Source organism: Colobus angolensis, unplaced genomic scaffold, assembly GCF_000951035.1.
Source record: "Colobus angolensis palliatus isolate OR3802 unplaced genomic scaffold, Cang.pa_1.0 Scaffold61, whole genome shotgun sequence".
Classification (NCBI taxonomy): Eukaryota; Metazoa; Chordata; class Mammalia; order Primates; family Cercopithecidae; genus Colobus; species Colobus angolensis.
The window spans coordinates 7,068,325-7,075,830 of NW_012119710.1; positions in this window are offsets into that span (position 1 = coordinate 7,068,325).

Here is a 7,506-nt window from a genome sequence, read left to right on the forward strand (position 1 = left end):
CATTATCTCCTGGTTTGCTTGCTCTGCTGTGGAAAGACTGGATTCTCTGAAAGTCATTTCTAACCTGCCTCTGTGCACCTTCTAAATGTTCCTTTTGTTCTACACAATATGACTCTTTCTTTCTCTCTCTTTTCCTTTTTTCTTTCCCTTCCTCCCTTCCTCCCTCCCTCCCTCCCTTCCTTCCTTCCTTCCTTCTTTCTTTCTTTTTCTTTCTCTCTCTCTCTCTCTCTTTCTTTTCTCTCTCTCTTTCTTTTTCTTTTTTTGACGGAGTTTCACTGTTGTTGCCCAGGCTGCAGTTCAATGGCACAATCTTGGCTCACTGCAACCTCTGCCTCCTGAGTTCAAGCGATTTTCCTGCTTCAGCCTTCCAAGTAGCTGGGATTATAGGTGCCCGTCACCAGGCCCAGCTAATTTTTTTGTATTTTCAGTAGAGACGGGCTTTCGCCATGTTGGCCAGGCTGGTCTTCAACTCCTGACCTCAGGTGATCCACCCGCCTCAGCCTCCCAAAGTGGTGGGATTACAGGCGTGAGCCACCACACCTGGCCTAATATGGCCATTTCTACTCAAAACACCAGATGCTAAAGCGCTGTTATCCTGTAGCCCTGTTTTTTTTTTTCTTCCTAATTTCCTTTTGCTCTTTCTCATATGACATGGTTTTGATGTGTCTCACAATTTAAGCTCTGGAAATGTTCTCATTTAAAATGTCTTTTAAAAGATTGTGCAGCTTGTGACAGATCACAGGAATGGTTACATTAAATAGATCTAGACAGATAAAATTGTGGAGCTCATGGTTCCAAGACAGTGAAAATTATTGTATCAACACATCCATCATCTTGCCTTTCCAAGTTGTTACTAAATATGTTGCATAGGACAGACGCAAGATAAGAACACTTCATCATCCCCAGAAACCTCCCTCCAGATTTCAGTGTATCCAGGTCAAACTTCACATCATTCTCTCACCTTCCTTCTTACCTCTCCAGATAGCCTTCCTCAAGTTGGCAAGAATGTCCTGAGATACATTATTTTTGTTCATTCTGGAAATCTGGATACTTTAGACTAGAACAGCTCTACAAATGTCTAGTAAGTATTGTGTATAAAAGGGGTTTAGTGGATTTGTCATTCAACAAACCTGAGCTAGATTCTCAGTGTACTATTAATAGCATAATCCCCTGGAAGATCATCTCACATTAATTTCTGTTTCCTCATGTTTAAAAGATGCAAATAATAATACTTACATAATGGAGTTGTGATGAAATCACAAAAAGTGCTCTGTGATTTACAGAACACTTAATGTATGAAACCTATTTAGTTGCATAATAAATGTTAATTCTTCCCTGCTTTTGTTGTATCTTTTCAGGGTATGATAATAATATCTGCTTTACAGCAGAAGATTAAATGAGATACCATATGAATAAAAGGTTTTTATTAACCCTTAAACCTTATAGAAATTTATATTTATTCAATCCCTCAACATTTCTTTGACCGAGATTAGTTATTATTATTCTAACCAGAAAAATTGGGCTTCCCAGTAAATTTCAGAGAAAACACTGTAAGTTATAGGCTGAACTAGTTCTGAAATCCTGGAGTCTTTATTTGTAAAGCCACTATTTTACTTTTCTAGCTCAATGACAGTCGATGCTGGAACACTGCAAATCTAGAAGAAGGCAAGACATTCTCTTACCTTAAACTTGGAAAGGGAGAGAGAGACACTGAGCCAGCCTCCTCTGAGATATTAATAAGAGAGGACCTAGCAGTGATGTCTGACTGCTCTGGTAGATCAAGAAGGGAGGGTCATGAGCCTGGAGAGGCTGCCCAGTGGGACTGAGCCTTATGTAACTTCCCAAACAGAAGCCATGGAGCAAGTCAATTGCTTTGTAATCTAGGGTCTTGTCTCATAAGTTCCATCTCCCAGAAGAAGGTAGCTTAGTGATTGTTGACCTCCTCTCCTGTTACCAGATAATTAAGCCAAACTAAAACTGTCTCTCCACTTAGGATCCCTGTCGCATGGAGGGTCTAGAGTGTGCTTGTCAAAGTAAAGACTAGTATTCAACCACTTAGTAACACTCTCAGTACCCAAAATAATTTCCTGAAAAATACCAAGTTCCCTAATCAAGGTCATTTGAGCCTTCTGTTTCAGGTCTATTCCTATCATATCTGTTGTACCTAGGTTCAGCCTAATTTCCAAATTATTATTGCCCCAGAGAACTGAGACTATATTTTATTTTTATCTTTCTGCTATGGGGCCTAGCATAGTGTTATGTTATTAATTGTGCCTCAATTCACACTTATCACATGTTTCACCTTTTCCATGACATCCTTCTTTATTAATTTTCTTTGAGCAGAGACATTCCCATGCATCTTAGCGAACTAGTTTAATTCCTTTGAAAAAATGTTGGTTGGTCATGTGTGAAAATATTTATACTTTTATAACATATATTTACATGTTTGTGTGTGAACATGTGTATTCAAGTGCCCACTTATTCACAGGCAATTCTGAAGAGGTCTAGAGTGACTGAGGTAGCTCTTTGGGATGTGTGTGTGTGTGTGTGTGTGTGTGTGGTCTGTGGGGAGGATGGTCAGATCCCAACAGCAATCAGGGCTGGAATATCTGAGAGGTTCAGAGACTCCTGAGGTATGTTTGGTGCCAATAAATGGAGGAAAGAGGGAATGGGAGAGGTAGGAAGCAAAATGCATTAACTATTTGCTATGTGCCAAGTGGTATAATAATAATCATAAAAGCTGAGTCTAATACTGCACTTACTAAATTCCACACACTTTGCACATAGTAAGTAATTTCATTTGCACAACAACACTAAGAAAGAAATATTATTGGTATCACATGTAAACACTATATCACTTAATCCTGGTAATAAGTCTACAAAGTTATTGTTATTCCTGTTGTCCAAGAATAGATGCAGCAAGTAGCTGAGATGAAGTTTGCCTGATCATAAGGTATATTCTTTCCTCTACATCAAACTTCATCTAGCCACATTACCCTCAGTTGCTTTTTAAAAATTTTTTATAGCTTTTTATTGTGAAATGAAACAAAAACACAGAAGAAAGACCACACAAAACAACTGTATAGCTTTGTGAAATATAACCAGTCCAACCCCCTTGTAATCACCACTCAGATCAAGGAAAAAGAACTTTGCCAGCCATTCCAGAAATCCCTCCACATGCTCTGACTTAAAAATAGTTAGAACTTCCTCCCTGTCTATTGTAGTTATCATGATCATGTTACTCCATTTTTGACTAGTGGGAATATCTTCAAGTTGGCTGAGTCTTTCTGACATGACTCTATACTCTTTAAACAATTTTTTTTTATGTCAGTAGCTTTTGGGGTACTAAAAACCCTCAATGGCTTTTCAGTGAAAGTGAAATCTGGCATATATTATAATACAAGGATGAACCATAATATGGATTACAAAACCAATATAAGGTTTAATCTCTGCTAACCTCTAGTCTCCCGACTCTTTTCCCCAGCGACTCCATCCTTCATTCAGTCCCTTCTTTTCACCATGCTTCCTCTCACCACCAGGCCTTTGCACAGGCTGTTGACTCTGTTATTTTTACTTAATCAGCTTCTAATTATCCTTTGACCCAGTTTTATGACAACTTCCTCAGGGAAGTTTTTTTTTTTTTTTTTTTTTGAGGCGGAGTCTCGCTCTGTGGCCCGGACTGGAGTGCAGTGGCCGGATCTCAGCTCACTGCAAGCTCCGCCTCCCGGGTATACGCCATTTTCCTGCCTCAGCCTCCCGTGTAGCTGGGACTACAGGCGCCCGCCACCTCGCCCTGCTAGTTTTTGTATTTTTTTTTAGTAGAGACGGGGTTTCACCGTGTTAGCCAGGATGGTCTCGATCTCCTGACCTCGTGATCCACCCGTCTCGGCCTCCCAAAGTGCTGGGATTACAGGCTTGAGCCACCGCGCCCGGCCAGGGAAGATTTTTTGACCTCGGTTATGTCAGGGTCAAATGCATCTTTTGGAATTTTCCTTTTGGAATGTCATTGACTCCTCCATCATTGCAACCATTACAATTTTACTTTATTTGTTTACTATTTGATTAACTTCTATCTCTCCTATTCGTGTATAAGCACAGTGAGGGCAATGACCAAGTCTCCTTTTCCCAACTTGTATGCTTATAATATGAGTAACAAAAGGCTAGACTAGGATTTCCCAGCCTGGGCACTGCTGACATTTTAGGCTGGATATTTGTTTCACAACATCCTGTTTTCTACCCGCTAGATGACACATACACGCATTGTAACCACATTCTGGTTATATTAATCAAAAATATCTCTAGATGTTGCCAAATGGTCCCCTGGCAGTCAAAAGTGCCCCCATTTAAGAACCATTGGAACAGACATATAGAAGATACTCAAAACTATTTAGTAAATGATTATATAAATAACTCAAGATTCACATCTGGAAGTCTATAGAAGTGAATATTTCAACTCAAGATAAAGATGGGGAGGTTGGTAGGTGAGCCATAATTGTAGATGTCTGGACTGTAAATTTGTAAGTCTTTTTCTCCTCCATCTGTGGTACACTGATACATTTTCTTTACTGTCGTAGTGATACTTCAGTTAAATGGATTAAGAATAGTAATCTAATTTAGAATGAGAACATTCTTCTCCTTGATCAGTTCTAATGAAACACCAACAATTCTTCCTTACTAACTCTCCATTTTGAATAATATAGATTAGCTTCTATATGTATAAAAATTTTCTTCAGAAGCAAGTTGTCTACGTGGGTTCTTGCTTGGGGGAATAAGGGAACAAGTGAATGGTCCTACAACTCATGCTATGAAATTAGGTACAACTGAAGGAGTAACGTAGAGGACTTATGACTGAGAAAATATATAGGGCTTCTTGTACTTTGTTCAATAATTTCTTCTATAGTCTTGTACCTCTATAAGTAGAACATGAATTACATGGCAATAATGATGTTAAAATCTTGGTCTGCTACTTTCTGACTTCAAGTAAGAGCCTAAAGAATTTATTATGGAACAGGAAATTGTGTAGCATGATTTCAAAAGTTATTTTCAGGTGGCTGGGCGGGGAGAATGCTGTTACAATGCATGTATGGAAGAATATGACATATTTAATGACTGAATACTATGTGATGAAAACATTTTTCTTCTCTAAGCTGCATTGGAGAGTGAGACAGCGGTACAGCAAGTTTTTGTCTGGTAGATATGTGTATTACTTTGCTGGAGCTGCCATAAAAGTATCACAGACTGGGTGGCTTAGGTGACAGAAATTTATTGTTTTACAATTCTGGAGGCTAGAAGTCTGAGATCAAGGTGTTGTCAGAGTTGCTTTCTTTTGTGATTTTTCTCTTTGGCTTGCCAATGGCTGCCTTTTCCCTGTGTCTTGACATGGTCTTCCTTCTGTACATGTCTCTGTCCCTCTTAGAAGGACACCAGTCATATTGGATTAGGGTCCACCCTAATGACCTCGTTTTAACTTAATTACTTCTTTCAGTAATTAAGTTAAAATATATTGTCTCCAAATACAGTCACGTTCTCAGGTATCAGAGGTTAGGATTTCAACATACAAAGTTTTTTTGGGGTGTATGTATTAAAATGGGATAAAATATATCACACCAAGGAAGTCTCTTCAGTTTTTCTCCATCAAGTAGTCCATATGTCCAGAAGTATCTCTATCTTTCATGCTATACACTTACAGATGCACAAATAATCACATGTATTCACACATAGACATGCATGTAAAATAGCAGACCACAGCAAAATAGAAAGTGATAAGGCTTTGGTTGGCCTTGGCCTGGGTTGGCATCCTGATTCAACCACTGGCCATCTGTAAGAGCATGGGTGTGTTGTCAGAGCCATTGTCCCCAATCTCACAAATACCCACATTCCCATTCATCATCTCTTTAGGGGAAAATACTTGGAGAAGTAGATGAAGGAAACTCAGATATTCAATCACCAAAAATGTTGTTCTATTGTTCCATATTTTACAACGTAACTATCAGGAAATACTGTAGTAATGGACCAAGTACTTCATGAAACGAGTAATTTTCTGTTGTGATAATTCTACTCCCCTCCGTATTTAATTAATCTCAAAGGGAATTTGAGCAAAAGGAGTTGAGGCTACTGGCATACTTTCCTTCAAGAAAGCTGATATTTTAAGAAACCAAATTTTAAAAAAAGAAATTTAAAAACTCAAAAAATGTGAGTGGGGTTCACAATTATCAATGCAGACAGCCTCCTTGTGGAATTCCTGTAAATGCCAACATCTCAGGGACTTTCATGTCCTAGTTTAGACAAGCAAAAAACAAAACAAAACAAGGACTTCACAGAGAGAAACTTTATGAGGGTTGGGTCACTGGGGATGTGACCTCAACAACTGAAACCCAAGGATGATTAACAGTGATTCAGAAAGATCAGTAAAAATGAAGATAAATAAGCTCTGGTATCTTAATGTGGGTCAATGTAAAAAGAAGATTTGATTTGCAAATGTTTGACATATAAACTTTGGATTGTTATGTAGAAACGTAATATTATTACATCATACATAGAGTCACTGAATATTTGTTTTAAATGGATATTTTTATACTGTTTGCAGAAGATCTGAGTGGGTGGTATGGGGTAGGGAACCTTGGGGTAGCAATTCCCCCAAATGGAAGTGGGGGAATTGTAATTTAAAAGACAATTATATTATTGTAAATGAACTCTGTAATACACCCAGGCATAAATTATGTTTGTATTGGATAATGGGACCTTGGGTTAGCAATTCCTCCAAATGCTGCCAGTGATGCTGATGCAGGGAGCCAGTTGACAACCCTTAGAGAGATACTACTTTATAAAAATTCAGGTTTGAACCGGAATTTGTTCACCCTACTATTTTGAATTTGGCACTCTGTAAAGCTTTTCTATAGCACAAATCCTTGTCTCTATTCTAAGAAATCACTATCCAGGGGGGATAATAAAGTTAGTACTTGACTAGGACAATCATGGGCATATTCATTTATGTATTCCATACCTACATGGCACATAGGCACATGAACACCAAGTATGGGGCAAATTTAAAAGACAATTACATTATTGTAAATGAACTCTGTAGTACACCCAGGCATAAATTATGTTTGTTAAGTCAGCATTCCATAAAATTCTCTATTCACATCTTTGTGCCATGTGTAAGGCCGAGATTCTTAGCTATTTCTCTCATTTCTCCTCTTTAGATATCTGTATCTCTACCTATCTCATCTACAAGTAGATTATCTGTGTGTGTATATATACACATACATACACACACATATGTATAGTGGGGGCTTACATGTGTTTGTGTACACATTTTTATGTGTATGATTGAAGAGATTCTTTTTTTGTCAATTCTGTCTCTTTTTTATTATAGTTTACGTTCTGGGCTACATGTGCAGAACATGGAGGTTTGTTACATAGGCATACATGTGCCATCCTGGTTTGCTGCACCCATCAACCCGTCATCTACATTAGGTATTTCTCCTAATGCTATCCCTCTCCTAG